Source organism: Mixophyes fleayi (genome assembly GCF_038048845.1).
Source record: "Mixophyes fleayi isolate aMixFle1 chromosome 12 unlocalized genomic scaffold, aMixFle1.hap1 SUPER_12_unloc_2, whole genome shotgun sequence".
Classification (NCBI taxonomy): Eukaryota; Metazoa; Chordata; class Amphibia; order Anura; family Limnodynastidae; genus Mixophyes; species Mixophyes fleayi.
The window spans coordinates 211270-231329 of record NW_027445896.1 but is presented as its reverse complement, the minus strand read 5'-3'; positions in this window follow the sequence as shown (position 1 = coordinate 231329).

The following is a 20060-nucleotide window of genomic DNA, read 5'->3' as shown; positions in this document are numbered from 1 at the left end:
TTAGCAAATAACCTCATATTGTGGTTGGTTGTTGCTATTATTTAATTATTATTAGTCATAGCTAGTAGCGATCACTTACTATACACATTTATTTATGAATTTATTTATTTTATGAGTTAATGTTTTTAGGTCTTCAATTGGTTTACAAGTCTCATATGAATTTGTTTTTAGTTAATAAATCATTTTTAGCAGCTATGAAAAAGACATACATTTATTGTAGGATGATGGAGTAATATATAATTGAATTAAATATTGAAATAATAATATAAAGCAACAAGTATAATGAAGAATTGATCTAACATGCTTTATACCATCAGAATATTTTAAATATTCTATCCACCATATAAGGTGAAATGATACCAAGTTGCAAAACAATACTGTAACACAAAGCATTTTCTACTTTCTACATTGAAAACAAATTCTTGTGAACTACAGCACATTTAGACAAGTCAGTATTAGTGTTGCAGAATGACGGGAATCAGTTTCCCTATGTTTTAAATATCTGCTGTGTGTAATCATAATAATTATAAAAAGGGGGTGATGTATTAATCAGCTTGACCCAAACATGGGCGAATAAAAAGCCTACATTGTAACCAAGGGGATGATAAGCACAAAAGATATATTGAATATTATGACAAGTTATAAACAATGTATTCAGTCTAATAAACATAACCATTTTAAATGTGATCATGGACTTATCCCTGTGTGTTCAATAATTATGTGTGATTTAATTATTTGGATGTGAGGAGTACAGGGAGAGCTGCTACCAGAAATTGTTGGCCCAGTACAAAAGCCATCGGCAGCCCCCTCCTTCTTCCTCTCACGCTATGCATGGCTTCACGCAAACAATCCACAGCTTTAATCTATAATTGGAGCAGTCTTAACGTGTTGTAGGCGGCTACTGGTCCTCTCATATTACTAATGGACATAAATATAAGTGTTTTACACAAACCTTTAATTATTTATCAATAGCGCTAACCATAACAACAGTCTGCATTAATGCACTTGTAGGTTACACTGCTACTTTCAGTAACACTATTTTACTATTATATAGTACTCGTTAGGTGATCGTTTATGTTTGTGTTCTTTATCATAGCTTTTCATTTTCTTTTTGTACAATTTCATGTCTCAAGAATCTCCCGTGGACTAACATATAAGCATCACTAGTACATGTTGTGGATCCAATTTAATATTTGGAACAAAACTACCAGTTACGTATGTTAATTCCATAGTTGTACTTTTTATTTGCAACGTCGTCATGGTAAAAACGTTGCTACTAATAACATTAAACTGAAAAAGAACAGACACAAGAGAGCATATTTTGTCATTGCACGACAACACAAATATTATACAGCGCCTTATAATAAGGACGGTGTGATAACAAGCGTGAAATATAATGGATTTAATACTATTTATTTTACCTGGTGTAGAATGAGGGTGGTATTATGTATATTACATTTCTTCAAAAAACAAAGTAAAAAGTGATGTCTCATAAGTTTTACATTAGTTTGAATTGTTACTTAATAGGCATTCCGGGTAATATTACATTTTTCTTTTTTTTTATTCAAAATGTTTTGAAGGAGAATAAAGTAAATTAAAATATTAAAGACATTTGCCTTTAGTCATATTTCATTTTAGGTTAGAATTGTTTCTTCTTATTGCCCATAGATATAACAACAAATTTGATATTTTTTGTATAAATAATTGTATACATTGTAAAAAGTAAAAAGCTTGAGTATAATATGCATGTGGTAACTATTTCTTGGTAATAAGTACATATTTTTTCATGAAAAGTTCCTAAAACAATAAAAAAAAGAATGCCCCCTTGTGATGTAAGAAAGGGAGTAATGCTTTGTTTAAGAGGTAGAGGGCGTTAGTTGGGAGAGCTTGTGAGAGTGCTAGTTCATAGACTGACCTGATTCATTAAGGAAAGTAAAGCAAAAACAGGGTAACTTTGCACCTGGGCAAAACCATGTTGCATTAGAGGGGGAGCTAAATTTAATATGTGGGGACAGATTAATAGTTGGGGTAGGGCATGTCCTAGATCAACTTTAAACGTCAGTGTAAAAGTAAAGCTATCAAGAATCTGTGTACTACATGAAGAGCACCCATTATTTAACTTATGTTAAAAATAATAAACTAATTTGCACCCCTTGCATTGTAACATGGTTTTGTAATGTGCATAGTTACTCCTTTTTTTTTTTTGCCTTACTTTCCGTAATGAATCAAACCCTTTGAGTCCAGAGTAATGAGCACCTTTGAGGGTCCAGGGAAATAACAGTAACTATAGTAGCAGAGCATGTACTAGCTTAAAAAAAGAAAGTTTACAGTGCAGCTGACCCAGAATACAGGAGCATGATGAGAGGGGACCTAGGCTCCTCATTACACAGGATTGCCCAGTGTAGCGAAGAGATCTGCAAATAGACTGATTAGAACAACTTCAAACAGCTACCCCAATAAGCCACAGAGAAGGAGGAGAGAAGTGAAAAGGGAGAACACGTATTAATGCAGTTAGTGAGTGCTAGCTCCTGAAGCGAATGGGCTTTGGGCAATGAGCCTGATAAAGGATGGGATAATGCAGAAGCGATTTATTTAGCAACAGTTGAAAGTGCTTAAATGATTTATGCTCAAACGTGTTCCTCTAATGTACGTACAGAGAGAATAGTGCCCATTACCTTTTAGTCTTGTGCAGACCAGAGGTCGGCCTAAGGGCAATATCAGGTAGACATTATAATGAAAAAATAATCTATTCAGAAAGCTTTTTTCTTTTTACTCAGGGCTCATCTTCCTAGCAGGCTGTCTATTGCCTTGGGCTGTGTTCAACAGAAGGTAAATAGGGTCACTCCTCAAAGTAATGATCTCTTCACACTGAGAATAACATTTTTGGTATTCGCTCTACTTTTTGAAATGCTTGATGGCCCAAAAACAACCTCTATGCGCCATCCAGCATTTATAGTTACCTGACAGTGTTATAATCATAGACTGCAGTTTTCAGAATTTGCATTCACCTGTCTAATTATATCGGATTATCCGAACTGTCCCATTGGTGGCCTCCAACATCATAGAGAGCCTACATAGTCAATGCTGTATGACATATTTGTTTCAATAGTATCCTACCCGTGAGCAGACAGTACTAACATATAAGTGGCCCTCTTTATATACAGATTTGGGCATAACAAAAATAGTCTTTGCTCTCACCCAATTTATGTAGAGTAAATTTAGCACAAATTGAGTTGTTTTACTTAGCACCTGGTTAACCATTTACTCCGGATTAATTGGCTTTGAACTTACCTTAAGAGGAAATGCCCTTCAGATGGCCGTATAATAAACAAGTGGACCTTTTGTGTTGTTAAAACAATTCAAATAGATTTGATTACATTTTGTAAGGACTTTAAATACTCTTCTACACAGTCTGTAGTAATTGCATTTAATCTGGGGATCTCTACTTGTTAAAATAATTGATCTCCAAGAACGTACAGCAAATTTAAATGTTTCAATGTCTCTCTTATAAATTATGTGATAGAACATTTTGATCTCCAGGGTAGAGTTGAGCTCGGTATGAAGCTCCCAGATGAATTATAGGTCCTCAGATGTCTGTAATTATTCATTCTCTCTCTTTATTGCCGCCAAGGTACTAATAAGCAATAATGACTTAATAACGTTATACTTATATTATGTTTTCTCAATGCAATTTATTATAATATTTATAATTATTATTGCTTTATTGTTTCTGAAGTTTCAGCATATTCTGGACCACTGTACCTGTACTTGTATACGTGTACTTGTAATCAAATAAGTATATGATCATATATGTATATATTAAAGAAATTGGTGGTGAGGATCTTGCTAGGTAAAGCTCACAATCCACAATGAATAGTGAACCTCAAGGAAAGGGAAAATTGGTATTGCCACAACAAAACTAACATTATTCATAATAGAAGATATATATTGGTTGGACTTTATGTACAATCAGGGGTACCAAGAGAGGGTGGAGGCAGGTATAATGTAAACAGCAGTGGGGGTTATTATGGGGCCAGATGGGACTCCATCCCAATCTGACATAACCTGATTAAAGGCTGGAAAAGTGACTATGTGGACCCAGAGCTTCCTATTAAGCCACGTGGGCACACCACTTGCCGAAGTTGTGTGTGCAGCCTGGAGGCAGATTGGTGGATGTCAAACCAGGGGTGATGGCTAAAAAGTAAAAATAAATTATACTATAGAGAATACCTGAGGATTTGGGTGGTGGGAGAAAGTGATATTTTGAGGTCTTCAAACCCATGAGTGAGCTGATGCACAGCAACAGTCTTGGAAGACTGCTATTGTGTAGCTGTTGAGGAATCTGAGATCACTGAATGGTTTTATATATATATATATATATATATATTGTAACAAAAGGAGGCATTTATCTGACAATATGCAGAGAAAGCAGGGAAGTAGAGTAAAACATTTGTGCAGTAATGCACCTAGATTGAATGTAAAGACTTATGTATGAAAAGCAATAGTTTAAGTTTGGTTAAACTTACATGATTTGAAATCCTTCCTCTCAGCAAACAGACAGGGTGTGTCTATTAGTGTAAACAGAGCCACGGATGGGCGTTTCCTCTTGAAGAGAAGGTAGGTGTGTCCCCTGTCCATCAAGCTAAGGCTGGGGGAGGAATATCAGGTATAAAAGCTTGTTTGTATTATTTGTGCATGGAGACCAACGCTGGGGAAGCTGGATGGTCTTGAGAGAGAGCTGGTCTATGTATAGCTAGCGTTTAGGGTCTCCATAATTGCTGTGAAAGTATACGGTGTCAAAACATTTACCATCCTGACAATAAAACTGCATAAAAATAAGTGGTTCACGTGTGCTTCAGCAGTAGCGGGCTCTTGCCACAAGTGGTGTCAGAAGTGGGATGCTCCGGGAAGCAAGTTTCCGCTACCCAACCCGCGCAGACGTCAACATGGAGAAAGTACTGAAAACCCTTGTGAATGTGGCCGCTGTGCAGCAACAGCAGCAAGCTCAGATGCTACGAATTGCTGAGGTACAGGTGGAAAACACAAGGCTCTTAAGGGAAGAGTTAAGCCAGGTGAGGCATGACAGAAATGAACCACCTGGTCCTGTTCTCCAGAAAATGTCACCAGATGACGTAGAAGCATATCTGGTGTCCTTTGAGAGACTTGCAAAAAGGGCAAAATGGCCTCCTAAAGATTGGGCTGAGAGACTGGCGCCATATCTGACTGGTGAAGCTCAGCGAGCTTATATGGATCTAGATGAGGAACGGGCCTCTGATTATTTGTGCCTAAAGTCTGAGATATTGGCTCGCATTGGAGTTTCTGGGCCAGGCCGAGCCCAGCGCTATCACTAATGGCGCTATGATAAAGAAAAACCGGTCAGAGCGCAAGTGGCTGAGCTTTCTAAAATTTTAAAGAAATGGCTGCAGCCTGAGGAGAATTTGCCTTCTCGGATTATTGAAGTTCTGGCGATAGATCACTGCATCCGGGGGCTGTACTGCAAATTGCAAAAGTGGGTTCTGCAATCAGACCCACAAACTTATGAAGAGCTTGCCACCGTGGTAGAAAGGTTTTGTGCGCTACATCAAATGACTAAAGAACCTGCATTTGTGCCAAAGCCGCTGCCACGCCAAAAGCCAGGTTTGACAATCCTTGCTACAGGGCCCAATGGCAAAACTGCTACGGACAGAGGGCCAGGTGCAAAGCTGTCTAATCTGAACTGTTTTTAATGTGGTGAGCCAGGCCACTTTAAGGCAGAGTGTCCTAAACTACAGGAACCCATGGACTGTTCCGTGGCACATATTGGGCCTGCATTTCCAAGCTGTTTTGCCATGAGTCCCACATCAAGAAGTCCTTGTTTGTTCCGGGTGACTGTGCTAATCAACCAAAACCTTGTTCTGGCCTTGGTTGACTCGAGGAGTGAACTCTCATTGGTTTCCAGCTCTGCCTTACCCTAATTTACAACTTCTCGTTTACCCAAGGTGAAGGTTCTTTGCGTACATGGCACGACAAAGGAGTATGAAAGAACAATACTACCAGTCACACTCAAAGACAAAACTGTTATGGTGGTAGCTGCCATAGCACCTAAACTCTCATATCCACTCATTTTGGGGCGAGACTTCCCACTGTTTAATGATGTCCTCTGTGAGCGGATCCGGCTGGACATGACGGCAACTGATGCAACGGTCGGAAGCTCGGTCTTAAAGGAACCGCCTAAGAATCCACAACATCTGGACATCGATCTTTGGGAACCGCCAAACTGGAATGCCATCCTGGGAGTCACAGCAGGAGTTCCACAAAAGCATCCACCTGCGGGGAAACATGGACAGTCCAAACTAGCATTGATCGGTGATGTCGCAGATGAGCCCACCCCGCCTGTCAGTGAGGATACGGACTGGTCCGCAATACCAATTTTGTTTCCTCTGCAGGACTTTGCTCGAGACCAACTTACTGATACCACTTTGGAACATGCCTTTAAAAGTGTGACTGAAGTAAATGGGGTAGCGAAAGCCGCCCAGCCTGAAGAAGGTATACCATATTTTATTGTTAAAAATAATTTCCTGCATAGAGTTTCTAATGTACAGGTGGAAAAAGTAGAACAATTAATGGTTCCTCAGGTCCATGTAACCCTAGTGTTAAAAGAAGCACACACACATGTCTGTGGGGGACACCTAGGGGAGGATAAAACACGGGAACGAGTTCTGCTTAGGTTTTACTGGCCCAGTTTACACATGGCAGTGAAAAAGTATTGCCGGTCCTGTCCCATTTGTCAGAGAACCTGTCCCAAACCCATGTACAGGGCACCTCTCATTCCAATACCAAAAGTACAAGTTCCCTTTGAACGAATAGCTATGGACCTTGTGGGGCCACTGGAAAAATCCACTTGTGGGCACCAATATATACTAGTGGTGCTTGACTATGCAACCAGGTATCCAGAGGCAATTCCCCTACAAAACATAAAGTCCAGCACCATAGCTAAGGAACTTGTATTGATGTTTACACGCTTGGGAATACCCAAAGAAATTCTCACAGATCAGGGTACTCCATTCATGTCTAAACTGATGAACCACATGTGCCAGTTGCTAGGGGTTACGGCGCTTCACACCTCTGTATACCATCCACAAACAGATGGCTTGGTGGAACGTTTTAACCGCACATTAAAGCACATGCTCAGGAAAGCAGTGGCTCAAGAGAAGAAAGATTGGGACACTCTTATTCTCTATTTGATGTTTGCCATCCGTGAGGTACCTCAAGCTTCAACAGGGTTTAGTCCCTTTGAGCTATTGTTTGGGAGACAGCCCAGGGGTATCTTGGATATGTTAAAAGAAGGGTGGGAGCAGCAAGCTCCCAGGGATCCAAATCTGGTACAATTTGCGTCCCAAATGTATGAGAGGCTAGGAAAGATAGGGCCCATTGTGCAGCAACATGTAAAAGAGGCTCAGGAACAACAGAGAAAAAGTTATGATAAAAGTGCTGTTGTTCGGTCTTTCAAGCCTGGGGACAAGGTCCTAGTCCTGGTTCCCACCCAGGAAAGCAAACTTTTCGCCCATTGGCAGGGTCCATATGAAGTTCTAGAGGCTGTCGGCCCTATAAATTACAGAGTCCGCCAGTTAGGTAGGAGAAGGGAGGAGCAAATATATCTATTAACCTCCTTAAACCTTGGCATGATGAGGAAACCTCTCCTCAGGTAGTGCCATTGAAAAGTCTGAAGTGCCCATAGAGCCAGCTTTGTCCATTCAGCAGAGACAACAGACTGAAGAAATGATTCGCCGGAACAGGGATGTCTTCTCTTCCATTCCTGGGTGCACTACCTTAATCGAACACGAAATTGTCACTGCGCCAGGAGTCATTGTAAAGCAGAAGCTGTATCGTATTCCAGAAGCCAGACGGGTGGACGTGAGAAAGGAGGTTGAGAAGATGCTCCAGTTAGATGTGATTGAAGAGTCCACTAGTGAGTGGAATAGTCCCATTGTGCTTGTCCCGAAACCCAATGGGACATTTAGGTTCTGCAATGACTTTAGGCACCTAAACAGTATGTCACAGTTTGATGCCTATCCGATGCCACGTGTGGGTGAACTAGTGGAAAATCTTGCTGGTAGCAATTATTTGACAACCCTTGATCTAACAAAGGGTTATTGGCAAGTTCCCCTGACTTCCACGGCCAAGCCAAAGACTGCATTTTCCACCCCTGATGGTCTCTATCAATATAAAGTCCTACCCTTTGGGTTGCATGGGGCACCTGCCACCTTCCAAAGGGCCATGAATAAATTCCTACAACCTCACACAGCTTATGCAGCCGCTTACTTGGACGATATAGTGATTTATACCCCAGACTGGGTATCACATTTAGCCAAAGTTGAGGGCGGTCTTAGCTTCATTAAGGTCAGCAGGGTTAACAGCTAACCCAGAGAAATGTGCCATAGTCATGAGAGAAGCCAAATATTTGGGGTACATTGTTGGTCGAGGGCATGCAAAACCCCAGCTAGACAAAGTGGAGGCAGTCAAAAATTGGGCAAGACCAGAAAAAAAGTCGCAGTTAAGAACCTTTTGAGGCTTAGTAGGTTACTACAGGCGGTTTGTAAGCCACTTCGCCACTAGAGCTGCTCCACTTATGAACATGTTAAAAAAAAAGTTGTCCAGATAGATTAACCTGGTCTGACTCTGCAGAAACCGCCTGGTCTGATCTTCAGTTAGCTCTTTGTTCCTCTCCAGTTCTACAAGCACCAGATTTTACCCGGAGGTTCTTCCTCCAAACTGATGCTTCTGGTGTTGGCTTAGGTGAAGTCTTGTCACAGGATAAAAATGGAGTAGAAAATCCTGTCCTGTACCTAAGTCGTAAGTTGCTTCCAAGGGAACAAAAATATGCCACTGTGGAGAAAGAATGTCTCGCCATAAAATGGGCTACAGAAGCTCTGCATTATTATCTCCTAGGCAGAGAGTTCACCTTAATAACAGACCATGCACCATTGAGATGGATGCAGAACAACCGGGAGGTAAATGTCAAGGTAACCCGCTGGTTCTTGGCACTGCAACCTTTCAAGTTCTCAGTAGAACATAGACCTGGGATTCTACACAAAAATGCAGATGCGTTGTCACGAAAGTATGCGCTCCTCGCGAAGTCCGCGTCCCCCTACTTGGAGACGCTAGGGGGAGGGATATGTAACAAAAGGAGGCATTTATCTGACAATATGCAGAGAAAGCAGGGAAGTAGAGTAAAACATTTGTGCAGTAATGCACCTAGATTGAATGTAAAGACTTATGTATGAAAAGCAATAGTTTAAGTTTGGTTAAACTTACATGATTTGAAATCCTTCCTCTCAGTAAACAGACAGTGTGTCTGTTAGTGCAAACAGAGCCAGGGATGGGCGTTTCCTCTTAAAGAGAAGGTGGGTGTGTCACCTGTCCATCAAGCTAAGGCTGGGGGAGGAGTAACAGGTATAAAAGCTTGTTTGTATCACTTGTGCACGGAGACCAATGCTGGGGAAGCTGGCTGGTCTTGAGAGAGAGCTGGTCTATGTATAGCTAGCGTTTAGGGTCTCCATAATTGCTGTGAAAAGTATACAGTGTCAAAACATTTACTATCCTGACAATAAAACTGCATAAAAAGAAGAAGTGGTTCATGTGTGCTTCAGCAGTAGCGGGCTCTTGCCACAATATAAATATATACATACATACATACATACATACATACGTACGTATACATATATATGCATATATATGTATATATAAGTATATATATATATATATATATATATATATACATCTACATCTACACATATACATGCATATATCTATAATATAAAAGCCTAGCGGCGTGTGTGGAAAAAAAAAAAAACAAGCTGCAGCGCCACCTGCTGGGCAGAGTTATACACTGACCTACTAAATTCTTAGCATTATCTAATATATAAAAGTAAAAGCCTAGCGGCGTGTGTGTGTGGAAAAAACTATTTTCTCAGAAAGGGCTCATCCAATTGACCTGAAATTTGGTATACTGACATTATTTGATAGAAAAATTAGAATAGTGAAGTCAGTTAACTTCCATCATCCCCCTTTCACCCCGTGGGAGGGGTAGTAAAGGCTAAATTTATGAGTTGAGGGCTCAAACTCATTTTCGTGAGGTAATTTTACTTTATGAACACACATTAAAAAGGGCGCTTGCATCGGGAAGTAACGCTCTTCCCCTGAGGAGGCCTGGGCTAGGCCCAAATGCATGACAAGAACCTTTTTAAGACCTTAAGTAGCTTGATTTGACTAGAATGCTTGAGTATCATGCACGGGTTAACTTGTATGTATATATAAATATATATATATATATATATAAAAATATATATACATATATATATGTATGCATATGTGTAGATGTGTGTGTGTGTGTGTGTATATATATATATATATATATATATATATATATATAGTCCCAGATATTTAAGCTGTATAGGCGCTAAAAATGAACAATATGTGATATACAGAAAAAAAATTCATATAAGTAGAAGGCAGCTCTCAAGTCAAATGACACCTGTCTGCGAATGTCACACCTAGAGACCAAAATACAAAAAGACAGGGGCGCCACACGTAGTGTAATTTGTTTATAACAAATGATGAGTAGTGAAATCCCGTGCTAAGAATTGCCCGTACCGAATATATAAAATGAAACAGCTTATCTGGTGGGTATAGAGATGATACTCCACAGGATACTCTTCTTATTGTCCAGAAAATATCTCACAAGGAACTGCAACTCAAAATATGGCCACAATAGTGTAGTACAATCGACATATAGCATCAAAAGCTGATGATAAATTTATTCAAACAAGGCAATAAGCCTAATAAAAAACTGCAGAGCAAAAATATGCCCGTACAGAAATATTGAAATAAAAAAGCTTATCTATCCTCCTCCATAGCATCAGAATGGTATTGTCCAGAGCGTGAATAGAGTCCTGGCCGGCAGATGAAACACAACACACCAGGCAGCGATGGTATGAGGAAGTAAGAACCACAAAAACCCGACGTGTGTCGTCCTCAAAGAAGACTTTTTCAAAGGGTCATAACCGGACACCACATCCTCGTTAGTATAAATACTGGAGCACTTATTCTCAGAACCAATCAAGTACCAGCATTTCCGCCCTCCTACGATCATTTGGAACGCATTAATAACAGGTTGGAACGCACCCATGACATACATCCGGAAATCCTGATACCTCACTTCCAGCAAGGATTGCCATAGTAACATTAAAACATCTATCGAGTAAAATTTACTTAAAAAAACTACTAAATACTAGCTAAAAAGCAAATAGCCACCAAATTAAATTACTATATTAAAATAATATCAACATGCACATATAATGAATAATATATAATAAATATTCCCATTGCCTTACTTTCGGGGAGAGAGAATCCCAGAAACAGCTTGGAATATATAAGACATTGGATATATATACGAAGATCTCAAAATATCTCAAAAGTAGGACGTTAAACCCTTCAAATGATCTCATATAAACCACAAAGTCAAATACTCCCAATGTCTCACTGGGAACAATGAGAAAACTCATAACAGCATACATACATGAATGTCTTAACATATGACATATCACAATAAATATACATATAAAAAGGTACACATATGAAGGAGCTGAGCTAATACATAGACCAACTAACTACATACATCCTCATCTAAGGGAGACCCTAAGGTAGAGAAACATAAATTAGGTATGAAATAAAGGTGCCATTTCAAATGCCTCATTAAGGCCCTGTGGTGCCAAATTATCATGTTTATATATCCAAAACATTTCTCTATGAGTAAGTTTTTTAGCCAAATCACCACCCCGTGAACCCAACACCACATGCTCAATTCCTTTGAATCTAAGACCACTAGGGTCCGCATTATGGAACTTTAAAAAGTGTCTAGACACCGTATGTAAATCAGATTTATTCTTAATTGTTCTAACATGCTCCTGAATACGTATTTTTAAAGATCTTTTCGTTTTACACACATATGCCTTCCGACATGGACATTCTATCAAATAGACTAGCGAGGGGGTTTCACAAATAATTAATTTGTGTATTTTATATTCTTTCTGATGGAAAGAATCCCCCAAAAAATTTTTTAGAAGGGGATACTAATTTGCACATATTGCAACTATTGCATTTAACGAAACCCTTAGCAGATTTCTTCAAAAAAGTATCCTTATTTTCCTTAACATTCCACAAAAGGCGAGGTGCTACCAAGGATTTCAGATTTTTTGATTTTTTGAAGACAATGTCAGGCTTATTTGGAACCACGGAACCCAAAATATTTTAAACTTCAGAACTATATATATATATATATAATGTATGTATGTATATATATATATATATATTGCTATAGTTTAAATATTTAAAGCATTTAACACCTGCAATGTCTCGTAATCGCTGTATATATATATATATATATATATATATATATATATATATATATATATATATGTATATATATATTAGGGTGATTCCATCCCCGATGGCCAATTGTTTTTCTTTTCATACTTCTCCAACCAATCATCCGGTTCCACTTGTTATACTGACATTGAATCATAAATATTTTTTTATTCAGTGCATATTTTCTACTTGCCCAAGATGGTCAAAGTTTGATATTATACGATTTTCCACAATATCAGACATAGTGACTTTACCTATACACAATTTATGCTGGGAATATGCATTATAAATATTTCTATTAATGCTGTATAATTGCAGGAACAAATAGAAGTGAACATTAATAACCTAATGCACTGCAGTCATGTCAATGAGTGATAATATGGGGGATATTCATTATTATTGCGGTGTTTCCCAGAACACGGGTTGACAGGCTCCCTATTCTGGTTTCAGGACAGAATTTCATAAAGGTGCTCTCAGTTCCGAAACATCAGGATGGAAAAGCAAAAACTATGGCTAAGACAATGGTGGAAACCATAGATGAGTGGGGATTGCGGGACACCATCCAAGGGCTTTATTTTGATACCACAGAATCTAACACTGGAGTGAAAGGTGGAGTATGTGAGCTGCTGGAGTCTGAGATTGGCCGATCACTACTAGATTTGGCTTCTTAACATCACATCTCTGAAATAATGCTGGAAAAGGTCTTCAGTATCCATGATGTTTCTAAATCTCCAAACATGGAGCTTTTCGTCCACTTCTGAGACTTTTGGCCTAGAATCGATCAAGCTTCATTTAGCACAGCAATTGAAGATGAAAAGACATCAGCTGTGGTTGCTCCCTGGAAAGATGACATTAAGTTTGTAGTTGCTCATTTGGAGGAATACCAACCGAGAGATGATTACCATGAGCTATTGGAACTCACCATAATTTTCTTGGGAGGCATTCCTCCACGTGGAGTACATTTCATATTTCCTGGAGCTATCCATCGGGCTCGCTGGATGGCCTGGGCCATTTACTCCATCAAGATGTGGCTGTTCCACAACCAGTACAATCCACAGCAGCCAAGGTTCAGCGAGTCCCGGAAGACTCGCAGGATATCGTACTGTGACAAACTTTAGCATCATCTGCAGGAAGCTTGTCTGTTCATTACTGCCATATATATATATATTGGGGCAGTGTAGAGTAGAGATGAGCGCACTCGGATTTCTGAAATCCGAGCCCACCGAACGTTGCGGATCCGAGCCGGATCCGAGACAGATCCGGGTATTCCCGCCAATTGCAAAACTGAAACCGAGGCTCTGAGTCATAATCCCGCTGTCGGATCTCGCGATACTCGGATCCTATAAATTCCCCGCTAGTCGCCGCCATCTTCACTCGGGCATTGATCAGGGTAGAGGGAGGGTGTGTTAGGTGGTCCTCTGTCCTGCTATATCTTGTGCTGTTCAGTTCTGTGCTGTGCTCTGTGTTCTGCTCAGTCCAGTGGTACTGTGTCCTGTGCTCTGTCCTTCTGAGTTCAGTGGTGCTGCTGGGTCCTGTGCTGTGTCCTGTTCAGTCCAGTGGTGCTGTGTCCTGTTCAGTCCAGTGGTGCTGTGTCCTGTGCTCTGTCCTTCTGAGTTCAGTGGTGCTGCTGGGTCCTGTGCTGTGTCCTGTTCATTCCAGTGGTGCTGTGTCCTGTGCTCTGTCCTTCTGAGTTCAGTGGTGCTGCTGGGTCCTGTGCTGTGTCCTGTTCAGTCCAGTGGTGCTGTGTCCTGTGCTCTGTCCTTCTGAGTTCAGTGGTGCTGCTGGGTCCTGTGCTGTGTCCTGTTCAGTCCAGTGGTGCTGTGTCCTGTGCTCCGTCCTTCTAAGGGCATTGTTATTTCCCCATTATTCCCAAATTATAAAAAATAACAAAAAAAGTAATTATAAAAAAAAAAATATCCCAAAACAATCCTGCAGTATAAGTCCATTGGTAATGCTATATTACAAAGTTCACTCATTCTGCCGTATAAGTCCATTGGTACTGCAATATTACAAAGTTCACTCATTCTGCAGTATAAGTCCAGTGGTACTGCAATATTACAAAGTTCACTCATTCTGCAGTATAAGTCCATTGTTGTTACTGCCATATTACAAATTTCACTCATTCTGCAGTATAAGTCCAGTGGTACTGCTGTATAACTCCAGTCCAGTGGTACTCTCCTGTGCCGCATATAATTTTTACAGGCTTTGCCGAGTGTGTGTGGCTTCGGGGTACACTCTCTTGTGCTACATATAATGCAGAACAAAAATTTGGAGGTTACGTGGTGGCCGAGTACTGATGGGATTTCCTTCCCTTACCTTGTCCTCCAGACATGAGTCAGGTTCTTTTTTATTCGGACATCCGGTGGTCAGGAGATAAATACTTCAATGAGAGGGACAAGGATTGGTCAAATAACTTGGGTTTAATAATAATGCGGTAAAGATAATTTTGGTAAGCCACTGCGCCACTGACCCCTTCAACTCAATGGCAATGACAAAACACTCATTTGATTAACATAGAGCACAATAGCATTTAACATATAATAATAAATCAATTTTCAGGTAAATCACTTAACATTAATATTCAACTAAAACATTTGGTGCACCAATATTATCTTGGTAACGTTACTATATTTTACACTCAGTCCTGGGTTGAACCGTGCACAGGAATTTAGTAGAAGTGCTGCATGTGGTTGGGGCCCATAAATTACTTTTTCACGCCAAATAAACTGATGATCTTTTGTATTGCACAATCTCTTTTGTGTGTATTCACAGACCTCTCTATTTTCTCTCCTCTCACACTGTTCTCAGTACATAGCTCAGTCTGTTTAGTGTGATGTCACAGATCTCTATACTGCTTATTTGTTTTCAGTACGTTCCTTTTTACTCACACCTCTCTTTGGCTCACTTCTTATCTTCTTCTCTCTCAGTCTATGCAGACACAGGGATCTCTCTCCCTCAGAAGTCTAGAACTTTCCTCTTCCCACTGCCTTCTGGGAGTTCACAGTTATTACTAAAGTTAGTGGACTTGTTGCTATGCCACACACTCCTCCTTCCTGTCACTCCCGGCAACCACCAACCACTCCCAACTGTCACTTCTCCCTCAAGAAACATTTTTTTTTTTTAAATCTTTATAAACACTTTTAACAATTAACAAATTAAAAACATATAGATACACCCCAGGGTACTCAGATTTTGGGGCACCACAGATAAAGTAGGGAAAGATCAAGACCCACTTCCTCCTAATGCTGAAGCTGCTGCCACTAGTCATGACATAGACGATGAAATGCCATCAACGTCGTCTGGCAAGCCCGATGCCCAATCTCGTAGTACCGGGCATGTAACATCCAAAAAGCCCAAGTTCAGTAAAAGTAGCAAAAAGAGAAACTTAAAATCATCTGAGGAGAAACGTAAAGTTGCCAATATGCCATTTACGACACAGTGGCAAGGAACGGATTAGGCCCTGGCCCGTGTTCATGACTAGTGGTTCAGCTTCACCCAAGGATCTAAGCCCTCCTTCCCCCCCCTACAAAAAATTTAAGAGAGTTATGCTGTCAGCAACAACACAGCAAACAACTCTGCCTTCTAAAGAGAAATTATCACAAATCCCCAAGGCGAGTCCAAGGGTGTTGGTGGTTGCGAAGCCTGACCTTCCCATCACTGTACGGGAAGAGGTGGCTCCTTCCACCATTTGCAGCACGCCCTCTGCATATGCTGGAAGGATCACCCAAAGTCCAGTTACAGATTTGGCTAATGAAGGTGTGAATGTTGTTCACCGGGAGGAGGATATTGATGTAGCTGGCGCTGAGGAGGATGTTGATGATTATGATGCAGACAGATACCAAATTGCCTTTCTCAATTTCTATTTATATTCTAGATTATATAACGGCTGAATAGTTTTCTATTTTACTCCTAGTGGAGAGGGGATCTGATGCAGACAGATACCAAACTGCCTTTGTCCATTTCTTTGTATATTTGAATTTCTAGTTCTACAGTCTATGCAGGCTGCTTTTTTTTATATTCAACTACAAGTGTAGGGCGGGTGGGGCATAGATAGCCACCAAAGTAACGTGGTGCATTTAATTTCACTTTCTAGCTCCACAGTCTGTGCAGCCTGCTTTTTTTATCTTCAAAGTATTTACAAGCCTTGCAATCTAAATTAACAAGAGGTAGTGACGTGCTAGAACTCCACCCTCTATATGCTGCAGAGGATGGAGGAGCAGCAAAAGGCCATTCAAGCCTACACAGCCACCTACGACATAGGAAAAGGAGTGGGGATGCGCCTGAGTCAAGCGCACTGGAGAATGATTTTCGTGTTGTGCAAGGTTCTGCAGCCATTTGAACTTGCCACACGAGAAGTCAGTTCCGACACTGCCAGCTTGAGTCAGGTGATTCCCCTGATCAGGCTTTTGCAGAAGCAGCTGGAGAAAGTGAGGGAGGAGCTGGTACACCATTGCGATTCCACCAAGCATGTAGCTCTTGTGGATGAAGCCCTTCGTACGCTTTGCCAGGATCCGAGGGTGGTCAGTCTTTTAAAGTCAGAGGAATACATTCTGGCCACCGTTCTCGATCCTCGGTTTAAAGCGTATGTTGTGTCTCTGTTTCCGGCGGACACAAGTCTACAGCGGTGCAAAGACCTTCTGGTCAGGAGATTGTCCTCTGAAGAGGACCGTGACATGCCACCAGCTCCACCTTCATTTTCATCACTGTTTGTGCAGTTCCAAAAAAGAGGAACTGCCATTTCTATTGCTACCTTCTTTCTTTCTGTATTTCCTGTGTCCTGTGGTCTGTTCTACTAAGGGCATTGTTATTTCCAAGTTATCCAAAAGTTCTAAAATACAAATTTAAATTTATAAAAAAAAATTATAAAAATTGAATTTAAAAAAAAATAATAAAAAATTTTCCAAAAATAATTGGAAAAAAATATTACAAAATTTTTAAAAATTTAGCTTGTACTGCTATTTAAAAGTCTAACTACGATCATTCACTGTTGCTGTACCCAAAAATAATAGGTACTGCTATTAAAGTACAGTCCAGTGGTACTCTCCTGTGCCGCAGATAATTTGTAAAAGCTTTGCCGAGTGTGTGTAGTTATGTATCACAGGTTTTAAGAAGAGACACAACACTGACAACCTGTTAGAGAAACTGAGGGAAATAATCTCTCTGTGGCTCACCCCACTTAGACTCTCCTGGGGATTCGAATAACTGCCATTTCTATTACTACCTTCTTTCTTTCTCTATTTAAAATAAAATAAATAACTGCCATTTCTATTACTACGTTAATTGTTTGTGCAGTCACAAAAAAGAGGAACTGCGCCCTTAACTGCTATGTTGGTTTTAGACGTCCATCCGGTGTCTGCCATCTGTTCCCTGGAATTCAGACCAGTTGAGGGTTTTATTATTATATTGTGGCCCCGGTACCAAATTGGGTACCGGGGCCACTCCACTATGCAGTCCAGATACTTTTTTGGTGGAATTTAGACCAGTTGAGGTTTTTTTTATTATATTGTGGCCCCGGTATCAAATTGGGTACCGGGGCCACTCCACTACGCAGTCCAGATACTTTTTTGGTGGAATTCAGACCAGTTGAGGGTTTTGTTATTATATTGTGGGGACCACTCCACTACGCAGTTCAGATACTTTTTTGGTGGAATTCAGACCAGTTGAGGGTTTTTTTTATTATATTGTGGGGACCACTCCACTACGCAGTCCAGATACTTTTTTGGTGGAATTCAGACCAGTTTAGGGTTTTTTATTATATTGTGGCCCCGGTATCAAATTGGGTACCGGGGCCACTCCACTACGCAGTCCAGATACTTGTTTGGTGGAATTCAGAACAATTGGTTTTTTTTTTATTATATTGTGGGGGCCACTCCACTACGCAGTCCAGATACTTTTTTTTGTGGAATTCAGACCAGTAGAGGGTTTTTATATTATATTGTGGGAACCACTCCACTACGCAGTCCAGATACTTTTTTGGTGGAATTCAGACCAGTTGAGGGTTTTGTTTATTATATTGTGGCCCCGGTATCAAATTGGGTACCGGGGCAACTCCACTACGCAGTCCAGATACTTTTTTGGTGGAATTCAGACCAGTTGAGGGTTTTTTTTATTATATTGTGGGGACCACTCCACTGCGCAGTCCAGATACTTTTTTGGTGGAATTCAGACTAGTTGAGGGTTTTTTTATTATATTGTGGGGACCACTCCACTACGCAGTCCAGATACTTTTTTGGTGGAATTCAGACCAGTTGAGGGATTTTTTATTATATTGTGGGGACCACTCCACCACGCAGTCCAGATACTTTTTTGGTGGAATTCAGACCAGTTGAGGGTTTTTTTATTATATTGTGGGGACCACTTCACTACGCAGTCCAGATACTTTTTTGGTGGAATTCAGACCAGTTGAGGGTGATATATTGTGGCCCCGGTACCAAATTGGGTATCGGGGCCACTCCACTATGCAGTCCAGAAAGCTACCTCGGTGAAACGTTTTGGACTAAAAACAATATTGTGAGGTGTGAGGGTGTTCAGAATAGACTGGAAATTAGTGTAAATGATTGTTATTGAATGTTATTGAGGTTAATAATAGCGTAGGAGTGAAAATAATCCCAACAACTTGATTTTGGAACTCTTTATGCTTTTTTTCAAAATAAATCCAAAACCTTAAATCCGAACCAAAACACGAGACACCAAAAGTGCCTGGTGCACATCCCTAGTGTAGAGAAGTACAGCAAATAAAAGCAGAGAATAAATAGGTGAGGCAATGTATTGGTATGATTGGAGAGGGAATTGGGATTAAGTGCAATGTCAAAAAATGAATGTTTGCATTATACAAGACATATTATGTTTCCATATGATAACTTACCTGTTTCTGTCAATCAGATTGTTGCCCTATAACATTTAAGGAGTTTGAATTTATTGTAACAATTATATAATTACTATGTACTGTATCACTATTGGATAGTTCATCAGAAAATGAGTGAATTTTGCTAATGGCCTAGTGCACTGCCATTCAGTTCTTAACATTATACCACATAAAAATGTTCCACTATGGCACCTTTAACAGAATAATTGAAAATGAAACACAACTAGATATGGATATCATCTCATAGGAAAAGCTGGTTTTAGAGATGTTATTATTGCCAGAAACTTTTGGTGTCTGTAAAGTGTCATCAGTGTTGGCTAGGTATGTTAGTACTCACAGCATTAAACTTTAACAAGTTGTTGGTTTATTTGAGAACAGTAACAACAGCAGTGATGCTGGTACACACAGGGTTAATGGATGCAGCAGTTGTAACAGTTATAGAATGCAGCTAGGGACATACAGCAGAGTCATAGGGTTAAACAGTAGCAGAATACTAATGTCATTGATCACCACCCCTGCACCAGTTGACACTAGAGGACCAACAGAGAGAGAGTGTGAGAGGGGAGACAGCATACAGAGTGCACTTTTCTTCAACAATTATTGCCTACTTATATGATTAATTATGGTGTCTTTCACATCCTTATTCCTGATACTGTATAAGAAGGGATTCAGCATTGGAGTCACTGTTGTATAGAGAACAGATACAACCTTGTCTGTTTCATGAGAGTTAGTGGAGTGGGGTCGCAGATACATGAACGTAATTGTACCATAATAGAGAGTGACAACATTA